Source organism: Triticum urartu, chromosome 1A (assembly GCF_056163025.1).
Source record: "Triticum urartu cultivar PI428250 chromosome 1A, HENAU_Tu73, whole genome shotgun sequence".
Taxonomy (NCBI): Eukaryota; Viridiplantae; Streptophyta; class Magnoliopsida; order Poales; family Poaceae; genus Triticum; species Triticum urartu.
In genome coordinates this window covers 116,651,604-116,661,715 of record NC_141873.1, presented here as the reverse complement: position 1 = coordinate 116,661,715, position 10,112 = coordinate 116,651,604, and the positions used below count along the sequence as shown (strand labels likewise).

General features: G+C 43.2%; 1 long non-coding RNA gene across 9 annotated transcripts; it reads left to right on the top strand.

The window, feature by feature from the left end:
- Nucleotides 1–1,244: 1,244 nt before the first annotated feature.
- On the top strand, nt 1,245–7,370 carry LOC125548943 (uncharacterized). 9 transcript variants are annotated; one of them, XR_015599282.1, is made up of 9 exons: nt 1,245–4,153; nt 4,281–4,606; nt 5,289–5,663; nt 5,747–5,804; nt 5,910–5,993; nt 6,214–6,233; nt 6,310–6,369; nt 6,456–6,516; nt 6,616–7,370. It is a non-coding gene; the product is annotated as an uncharacterized LOC125548943 (long non-coding RNA). The 9 variants fall into 9 exon arrangements; XR_015599281.1 differs by having other exon boundaries at nt 1,247–4,153; nt 4,281–4,360; nt 4,580–5,663; XR_007301208.2 differs by having other exon boundaries at nt 1,248–4,153; nt 4,281–5,402; nt 5,563–5,663.
- The last annotated feature ends 2,742 nt before the right edge of the window (nt 7,371–10,112 follow it).

The window sequence follows — 10,112 nt, the reverse complement described above, 5'->3', positions numbered from 1 at the left end:
ATGACCGCAAGCTCTAGTGCATTATTGGAGAGCCTCTCGATAGAGCATAAGCACGAGTTGGCCACCCTTGTGAATGGCTGGCAGGGTTGCCGTGTGAGGCAGATAGAGGTCAGCCTACCGGCCTACTCATCGAAGGTCTCTGACGATGGAGACAGCCGTCGGCGATGAGTCAGCGCCCCTGCCTGCCTTGTTCGATGCCGACTTGACCATGGAGCATGTGCAAGCGCACTTCAAGGATGCCATGGCGGAGCAGCAGCCGGCGCCACAGTCAATGTCAGGGTTCTGGCAAGCGCAGGAGGAATAGGGTACAACTTCTCCCTCCTCAAGTAGCATTGGCTGACAGAAGGCCAAATCTATGGCCAGCTCGTGAGTGATGAGGCCGATGCGGCCAAGACCGCGGAGAGCCCCAACTTCGTCACCGAACAAAAGGGTGTTGTACAAGGTCGCACACACTCATGCCGTCTGCAACGCGGTCGTGACACAGTCGGACGCGGAGGCGGCGCAAGCGATCACAGACGAGACCGTCGGCAGCTGCGCACCCTTCGCTCCGCCAATAAAGTTTCGAGGGTACCGATTCCATGCGGAGGCATGTTCGTCCATGTCCATCATCGATCTCACGTGAACCGGTGACGGACAGGCTGTAGACTCCGACGAGGAGCGGTAGGGCATGTGAGGCGGTGAGGCCTCGACTCCCGTGAGCCGATCCATGTCCCATGTTCTACTCTTGCTCATCGGTGGCCGCACTTTCACTCCGTGTGGCTCAGCTGGCCGCCCAACATGGGCACGGAAGGGAAGAATAAGGACTCACGAGGACGTGCGCCACCTTAGATGCACTAAGTTTAGGTCCGGTCGTTTCTATTTCATGAAATATGCCAGAAACGTAAAAAAATCGTCCGATTCAAATAAAAATTGTTTAATTTGCATGTATTTTGTCCAGCTTATTTAAATACGGTTGAAATGTACGCGGGCATGGTTGGACGACCGACTCCATGTCAATGTCAACGTCAGATACATATCCCTTTTCTCGCCAAAAAAAAGATACATATCCATTTCATGGTCAGCGTTTGAGATGGCCTAATATGGTATGGCATGCCATGACCTGTACTTAAGAAACATTTTCTTTTCGAGAATACCAAAAAAACATTTCCAAGACATGGCGTGAATGGGCATGGCAACGGTAAGAAATTCCCCAGTCCGCCCCCAATTCGAGATAGAAGCATCGCACAGCAGCCGACCCCTACCCGCTCCGAATCCTTCCATCCATCACCACCTCCACTTTCCTTTTATTTCCGCCACCATGCCACGCGCACCTCGGCCAAGGACGAGGCTCCGGCTCTGCCCCGTCTATAAAGCTACGCCCTTTGGCCGGCCCGCTCCTCCTCCTCCTCTCTTCCTCCGTGCCATGCCGTGCCTCTCGCCTCCTCGCCGCGCTCTGCCCGGTCCGCTCCTCCTCCTCCTCTTCGTCCGGGCGGTGCCTCTCTCCTCCGACCTCTCTGTTGTGCTCCGGCCGGTCTGCTGCTCCTCCACCCTTTGTTCGGGCCGCGCGTCTTCCCTCCTCAAGCCGGGTTTCATCTTGCTCGTCCTCCTCGGTCGATTTGCCCGTCTAGAATCACGTCCGGATTCGATTTTGCTCGTCCCGGGTCGATTTGCCCGTTCAGAGTCGCGCCCGGATTTGATTTTTCTCGCCGTCGCCGATTTAGATAGCTAGAGAACCCCGCCTTATTTGATCTTGCTCGTTCTTGCCGTCGTCCATTCGGACTGTGCCCGATTTGAGTTTGCTCCTTCTTAGTTCGCGTCAGTTTAGAACCGCTCCCGAGTTGATTTTGCGCGTCCCCGCCATCGTCAGTTTAGAGTCACTCGCTTCTGATTTGAATTCTTCTTGTCCTCGCCATCACCCGTTTTCGTTTTGCTCGTCCTCGCCGTCGCCCCGACACGCTCGTGTGTTCTTGGTCCGTCTCGTCGAGGGTCTCCCGTCTGGTTTGTGATTCAGAAATTTCTGCGTGCGCTCCTGTTGTCCAAGAGACGCTTTGGATCCTGCGTGTCTTTGTGTTCGTGTCAGCGCGAGCGTTATAGGAAAGGTCGGGTCTTGTTTTTAAGATTGGGTTATGGGCCGGAGATGGAGAGACAGAGAGCGATTGTCAGTTTGTCGTGGTAGTTCAGATCGGTTCCTAGGCTGTTGCGTTGTCGTTCGGTTGTTGTCTGATCTCAAATGGCTAGCTTGTTCGTGTTAGCCTAGATACTCTGGTTCCTATGTCGATTATGATTGTACCAGCTAGCTTGTTTCACTTTCGTCAGGATAGATGCAGGGGTGATTTTGTTCTGATGGGTGTTACTGCTTCTGTTCTTTTCAATTGGTTGTTTACTTCCTAGAGCATGCTTTGCTTATGTTCCCATATATGGTGATGTGTGTTCAGGGGTGCAAACCATTAACCATGTAGGCCGTGGGTGCCATTTCGAGCAGGAGGAGTAGAAATTTTTAGAAGAGTGCAAATCATGTGGCTTGCTGATTGACTAATTGAACACCTGCTGCTGCTACTGTTTGACAAGGTTTCCTACTTTTCTTCCTTGTGTTGCATATAGGAGTACTAGATGGGGTGCCTTAGACTTTGTTCTAGATTGCATAGCATAACTCTAGAATTTTGTCATTGCACACCTGGGCATATAATTCTGCTGTGAGCATAACTCCAGAGTTTATTTATCTGTGAAAGCACGTTTATCACACGTTTCTTATCAATGTTGCTCACTTTGTCATGTCCCTTCTATTTGTCCTGTTAAATTTTAATATATGGCATCAACTTGGAACAACTTTTGTACTCGCTGGTTGGAATGCCGACTTCTGTATTTGTTGCTATGTAAGCCATGCACTTGCAAAGCCTGGGCCTGATTAGGATTTGGATTGCATATAGATTTTATGCTATGTTTGTTTATAACCTGGTTGTTGCCTAATATAGTGTAAATCTGCTAGTTTTTAATTTCATTTATGTTCAACACAAGTAGTTTTTGTTCATAAGTGGTATTTCTTTTGTGTGTGTATGAACATTCACGCTATCAATTTTTCTTATCATAATCATTTACCGTGGTGTTTGACAATACATTTCTACTGTTCTTTGTTCCCTTTTGAGTTTCACTGACTCAATTATGCATGAGATATGATATCAATTACTGCTGTCCAGTCACTGAAATAATGCTTTTCTTGCTTTGCCTAGACTTTGTGACAAGAATAAGCATGTGTCTCTGTGCCTACAAACTTGTGGGTAATGATGATTATCTAACTAGCTTCCTGTTTTCAGGAATGAAGATCTGAATTACCCTCACCCCTCTACAGAAATCAGTTTACTCATTCAGTTTCTGGAACTTCTTTATAGCTTTCCGATTTTACTTCGGTCTTGCATGTATTAGCTTTCTGTTTGTACCCTTATTTATGTATGTCTCTTTGTGTGTTTCTTGTGTGCAAGCGATCCATTGTGTGTGTCTGACTGTGTGTCTGACTGTGTGTGTGATGTGCGCCTATCTATGTGTGTTTCTTTGTCTGTTTCATGTGTGCAAGTGCTCCATTATCTGCATGTGACTATGTTTGACTGCTTGGATGGGGTGATTCTGATTGTGTTACTTCTTATATGGTATGTCCAATATGTTTCTTATTCATGTTTGCTTGTGTTCCAATGTCGTCTCCCCATATATGGGGATGTGTTCAGGGATGTAAACCATTTAGGTCGTTTCGAGCAGGCAGGGATCCAGAGATGTGCGCTGGTCAGGCTTCTCTCCTGCTGATAGATGATGATAGGCTAAGCAGAAAAGTTTGACTCTTGTAACACTCACTTGCTTGGCTTCCACTCCTTTGTGTGGCTGATTTGGCATCCAATGCATCTCATGCCTATCTTATATATCTCACTCACTCATCACAGTATCCTTTCCCTGTTTTTGTTCCCTTTTCTTCTTATCATAATAATCATGTATACCGTGGTGTTTGACAATACATTTTTTGTGATATCTGTGTTTAGTTATCTCTTATGTGGATATCATATTCTTTTTTTGTATTACTGCTGTCCATTCACTGGAATAATGCTTTTCTAAGTATTTCAGGTAGGATATAGACAAATGTCACATTTGCTCTTCCTTGTGTTGCTAAGGACACTGATGGGTTACAACGCAGGTATATTTATGTTTTCTACATTTTGTGATGCTAATGTCTATAGTCCCAAAACGCTTATTTAGCCATATTTCCCTTGCTCACTTCACAAGATTATGTATTCATGCTGATAGTATGTTGCTCTTTCTAGGACCGATAATTCTGATAGTATGCCGGTAGTATGCCAAGGACTACTCAGGGTTCCTATCGCTTTCTGTTTTGCCAACTAAGGTAATCGAATTTTGATCTTCAGCTTGCAAATTTATATCACCTTATGGGAGGGAAAGGTTTGCATGTACATGAGCTCCAATTACCTACATATATACTTGAATTGCTTTGGATTTGTTGGACTTTTATTCTATGATTCACTTGATCTGTTAATTTGAGTATTTTCCTAGTGAGTTCTTTAGGTTCATCTTGTGACACGAAATACAATTTTGGTACGTGCAGACTCTGAAATTTGGTGATAAAGAAAAGGTACCTCCTAATTTGTTCTTTGGCTCTCTTACACTTGTCTTTGTTTATATAACAGTAGTGGCCTCCTGGCTTGTAGTTGGGTAACGCAGAGAGAGGTTTGGAATTGAAGAACTAAAATAATGCAGAGTTGAAGGTTTTGAACAGGAAGCTTGAACAAAGAGTTTACTTTTTCTCATGTCTTTGATTAGTTTCATCCTATCTATGTATGTTTCTTGTGTGCAAGCACTCCATTGTGTCTCTGTGACTGTGTGTGACTGACTGTTTGTGTGTGTGACTGATTGTGTGTGTTTCTTTGTCTGTTTCTTGTGTGCAAGTGCTCCATTGTGTGTGTGCGTGTGTGTTGACTGTGTCTGTGTGTCATTTTTTGACACTGACTGTGTATTGATTGTGACTGTGTGTATGTGTGTGTGTTGACTGTGACTATGTGTCATTTTATGACTGACTGTGTATTGATTGTGACTGTGTGTGTGTGTTAACTGTGACTGTGTGTCATTGTGCAAGCGCTCCATAACTACACATGCATGGAAATTTCTATAAGGTCATGGGCATGTAATTTTATGACCTACATACCTTTGTAGTTGGTAGTATCATTGCCCTTTGGACACTCTTCAATGCATTGTTGTATATTTTCCTGCCACACGTATGATGTTTGTGCTCAGAATGATGTATATGTAGAATCCAGGGTGGATGGAGGTTTTCATGATGGCTAATTTGATTTGTTATGGTTCTGATGGTGTGCTTCTTGTGTTCGAACTGAACCCGTGGATCACTCATCAACCTGGTCTGTGTTTGTATGGTAATCCTTCTCGAATTTAACTCCTTCCAATTGTGCACACAATATTTATCTTACGTCTGGTAATACCTTATGAATGTTTTAGCTAGTAATATAGTAATGCCATACTTCTTTGGACGTTGTTCTGCATAAGCAAGTGTGATGAGCTCACATATTGTGTCAGTATCTACCTACACAGATGAATTATTTCCGGATAGGACAGAGGTGCAATGTTTATGAAGGTTCTTTAACACTGAACTCATCAAAGGTCCTTGGACTCAAGAGGTTTGTCATTGCACTCCTGACTTTGCTCGAGAAAAAAAAGATTTTGCACATTTTATAGTTATATTTATGATATTTTTCTACAGGAAGTTGACAAAATTATTGACCTTGTAAACAAGTGTGGACTAACAAAATGCTTGCAAGGTATTTGTTTTGATTGTTCTATTTTTATATGGTTTGCTGAAATGCATTTAACCCCTATGTGCAAGGTAAACACACTGGTAACAATTCTCTGTTGACGCATTGCAGGTCAGCTACCAGAACTTCCCCGCTGATCCTAGGATGTTTCCGAACATGCTCCCGAACATGTTCAATTTATCCGCCCTAGGACAGGTGACTACTGTGCTACTTTTATGATTCTGTGTAGCTAGTACTCAAATCATGGATAGTCCATTCTGTCATCATAACGTGACTAGATTCACTCTGATTTGCAGTTTATTTGGTGATGGCAGAATGAACCCACCTGTGATCTATTCTGCTTCTTTATTATTCAATGTTTTGTTATTACTTTCTAATTCTCTCTTCCCTTTGCATTGATCCACTTGCTATGCAGCCACTGCCATGACACAGCAGGTATGCTTGATTTTTTGTTTTGTGCTTGAGATTTTTCTTGTTCTGTGATGCATATGCCTGACCACTCTTTTCTTAGGTTACTTGGCATGCTCGGAGTGTTTACTTCGGTGGACTTCCTCTGACCGCTAATGAACAGGTAATTGCCTTGAGTAACTTGTTAGTTCTTGGCGCCTCTTTCTCTATTCGTAGTCCGTGCTAACTATTTTGTTCTTCTTTCTTCAGACGGTTGCTCTATTCTTCAATCAAGTTATGGCTGCTATCGGGGGAAACACATTTGGTCTAGGTGAAGCAGTTGTTAATATGAAGCTGGTTTTTGAATTCATTCAAAACATCTTAGTTGTTAATATGAAGCTGATTTTTGAATTCATTCAAAACATCTTAGGTGGCATAATCATCTGAATCCAAACATATGGAACGATGCTTGGACTACTGAGGAGGAACATGCAGTGATTAATTCCATCAGGTATATGGGAATAGCAAAAGTTATTCCTGGAAGGTACTTGAAAGTGCAACTATCCCTGGGTGGTTTTGGTAATTCCTAACAACATATAGCTCATTGAGCTAACATTATTCCAAGATTAATATTTCAGGAAAATCTCAATGAATGGCATGGCATGGATGAGGAAAGTGGATCCCTCAAACTTCTAAGGACGAAAAGTTTGGCTCAAGCTTCAAGATCAAGACTCTACATTTTATATTTTAGTGATCCAAGATCACATTGAGTCTATAGGAAAAGCCAATACTATCAAGGAGGGATGAGGTGTTACTTAATGGCTTGCTTGCTCAAAGTGCTTAGTGATATGCTCCAAAACCCTCAACTACCTTCCCACATCCACATATGACCTAAACCAAAAGTCAAACTCGTCCCCACCGATTCTTTCTATCCGGCGCCACCGAGTTTCAAATGTCATAGCCACTGCCACAAACTCTAGGCAAATCGGTCTCACCGATAGGGATCTCGGTCTCACCGAGATGGGATTGTAATATCTCTGTTTCCCTTCGTAACGTTTCGGTCTTACCGAGATGAGCGATCGGTCCCATCGAGATTGCAATGTAAACTCTCTGTTTCCCTTTTGTAACATTTTGGTCTCACCGAGATGAGCGAATCGGTCCCACCGAGTTTACCTGACCAACTCTCTGGTTAGCTTATTAACAAAATCGGTCCCACCGAGTTTGTGTAATCGGTCACACCGAGATTATGTTATGCCCTAACCCTAACCATATCGGTCCTACCGAGTTGCATCTCGGTCCCACCGAAAATCCTAACGGTCACTAGGTTTGCTGAATCGGTCCGACCGAGTTTAACCATTTGGTCCCACCGAGTTTGGCAAATTGTGTGTAACGGTTAGATTCTGTAACATCCTAAATTTTCAATTTGGAATGTTATACATTAGATCATCTATGCATATCATATTTTATTTTGCATTTTGGTTGATCCTAGAAATTCTACGCAACTCAATGACCCACGGAGAGAGTTGGGGATTTCGTTATTTTCATATTTGAGTTTTCTCAAATTTTGAGAATAGGATCATTTGATTTTATTTATTTTATCATCAATTATTTCTATTACAAAAATATGAGAGAGGGAATAAAATGACTTTCCCCAAATAAATAAATATTGAGGATCAAATAATAAAATCAAATAAGATTTTATTTCGGAGTTTTTCGGTGTTTTATTTGAATTTAGGAAAAATGTGCGTTTTTCAAAATTGCATTTAGGTCCCAAATAAATGTTCACCTTGTGCGGCTTGATTTTAGAAGCCCGTGAAAATTTATTTCAGAATTTTTGGAGTCCGTTTAGTATTTCTTTTTATTTTTCTTCTACGCGTAATATAAAAAACCGCGCACCGACCTACGGGCCATGTCCGACCTGGACACCGGCCCGGGCAGGGTTTATAAGCCGGGGCAGCCCACCCGGGCCAAACCCTAGCCGCCCAAGCCCCAAGCCACCGCCGCCGCGCCACCTCGCCGCCCCGCCGCGCCGCCGGACGCCGCCACCGCCGTCGAGGTCCGCCGCCGCCACGAAATCCGCGCCGTTTTTTTTCGAAAAACCGTTTGGTTTTTCCATCGATTTTTTTAGATTCGGTTTTTTTAAATAGATTGGTTTTCCGGTTTATTTAAATAGTGAGCGTTCATCCGTTCGTTCGTTCTAGCGAACGTTCGTCGTTTTTCTTTTTCTCGGATTAAATCCGTGATTTTTCTGATCGCGATTCCTGATCCGATTTTTGTTTTAGTATAACTTTTCGCTCGTTTATCGGAATCAGGCGATTCAAGCGCCTAGAGTTTCGTCTCGAAACCCTCTATCCGTTTAACCAACTTAAACAAGATTTTGCTACTGTAAAATTTGCCCTAGATCCAGATTAGTAGAATGAAGTTGTTTTCTTTCGCCGTTTGACTTTCGTTGCTTCGTTCGATTTGATTCTTTTTGTCAACCAGAGTTCTTAAGTTGAACCTTCTGGTTAGATCTCTTATTTGAGTTTTACCCGTGCATTAGTTGAGTACTTATTGTATACTTGTTTGTTTGTCTGTGATAGAATACCCGGAGTGCGCCGCCTGTTACTTCGAATCTCTAGGTTTCGCGGATCATCAGCAAGGCAAGTAACACTTTGATCATACCTTTCCTACTACCCAGTTTTATTGCATTAGATCAATCCTCACACATTGCATGGCTAGGATCTAATTAAATTGTGAGATTGGAAGTAGATGAGGTAGTACCTATTACCTGTTTATTATCAAACCTTTGGGAGTTACTTCTACGTTTGCTTATTATGCCATGCTATGCTAGTAGACGTGGATTGGGTGAGTGATATCCATGACAGATGTGAGTTTTGATTAATTAATGGTTTATCTAAGGTGGAAACTTAAACACACATCTGGGTGGATTGAGGCACCTGGGTATTCCAGGACTTGCCTGTTTTCTTTTGGACCGCCACCCAGGCTCAAAGGGATCATGAGACTATTCATACTAGAAACTTCCGTGTGCAGCCACAAGCTATTATGGGCTCTAGCATAGTTGACTAAGTTGTGCGAACTCTTACAGTGGTAGACTAGCAGATGTAGGGGATGTAGGTGGTACGGTCTACCCGATCGTAAGGTGCTAGCGCTTCTGAAAGACTATGTCTCGGTCATCCGTCTTCTCAAACAGCATGTAGTGCGAGAAACCAAACGGAGGCGATCGAGTCTTGTGGGGAAAAGTGCGCAAACCTCTGCAAAGTGTAATAAACTAATCATGGTTAGCCGTGTCCCCGGTTATGGACAATCTTGAGTATCTAGTACCTGGATTATCATGTGAATCTCAACATGTTACTCTAAATTAATTTTGTTGGGTTATGTTTAATGATGATGCTTAATTGGGATTGAGAATGCTGTCAACCATTCTCAATGTTTAACAACTACCATGATAGTTAAATAAATTTATTCCTTTTAAGTAGGGAAAAATTGGCTTTACGCAAAACTGTAACCATAGAGCTTTCCACCAGCCAAATATGCATATAGTATAGCTATTTCATTCCATTACTCTCTATGTGTTACCTTGCCAGCATATTCCATGTGCTGACCCGTTTCGGGCTGCAACGTTAATGTTGCAGACTTTTCAGACGACGATTAAGGAGTTTTTAGGTCGTGGTTCTATACTCAGTGATGCCATTGGAGTTGATGGACTCACTTATCTTCCAAGCCTTCCGCGGTTATCGTTATTAGATGGCCTTAAGCCATATTTATTGTAATAAGTTCTCTTTTGAGACACTCGATGTAATAAGTGTGTGATTGCTACTCTGCTATAAATCCTCCGAGTACTGTGTGGTGTCAGCATTACTGATCCAGGGATGACACTGGAGCACAGAGATCAGACTGCTTGAGGTCTGGTCGCTACAGAGATGG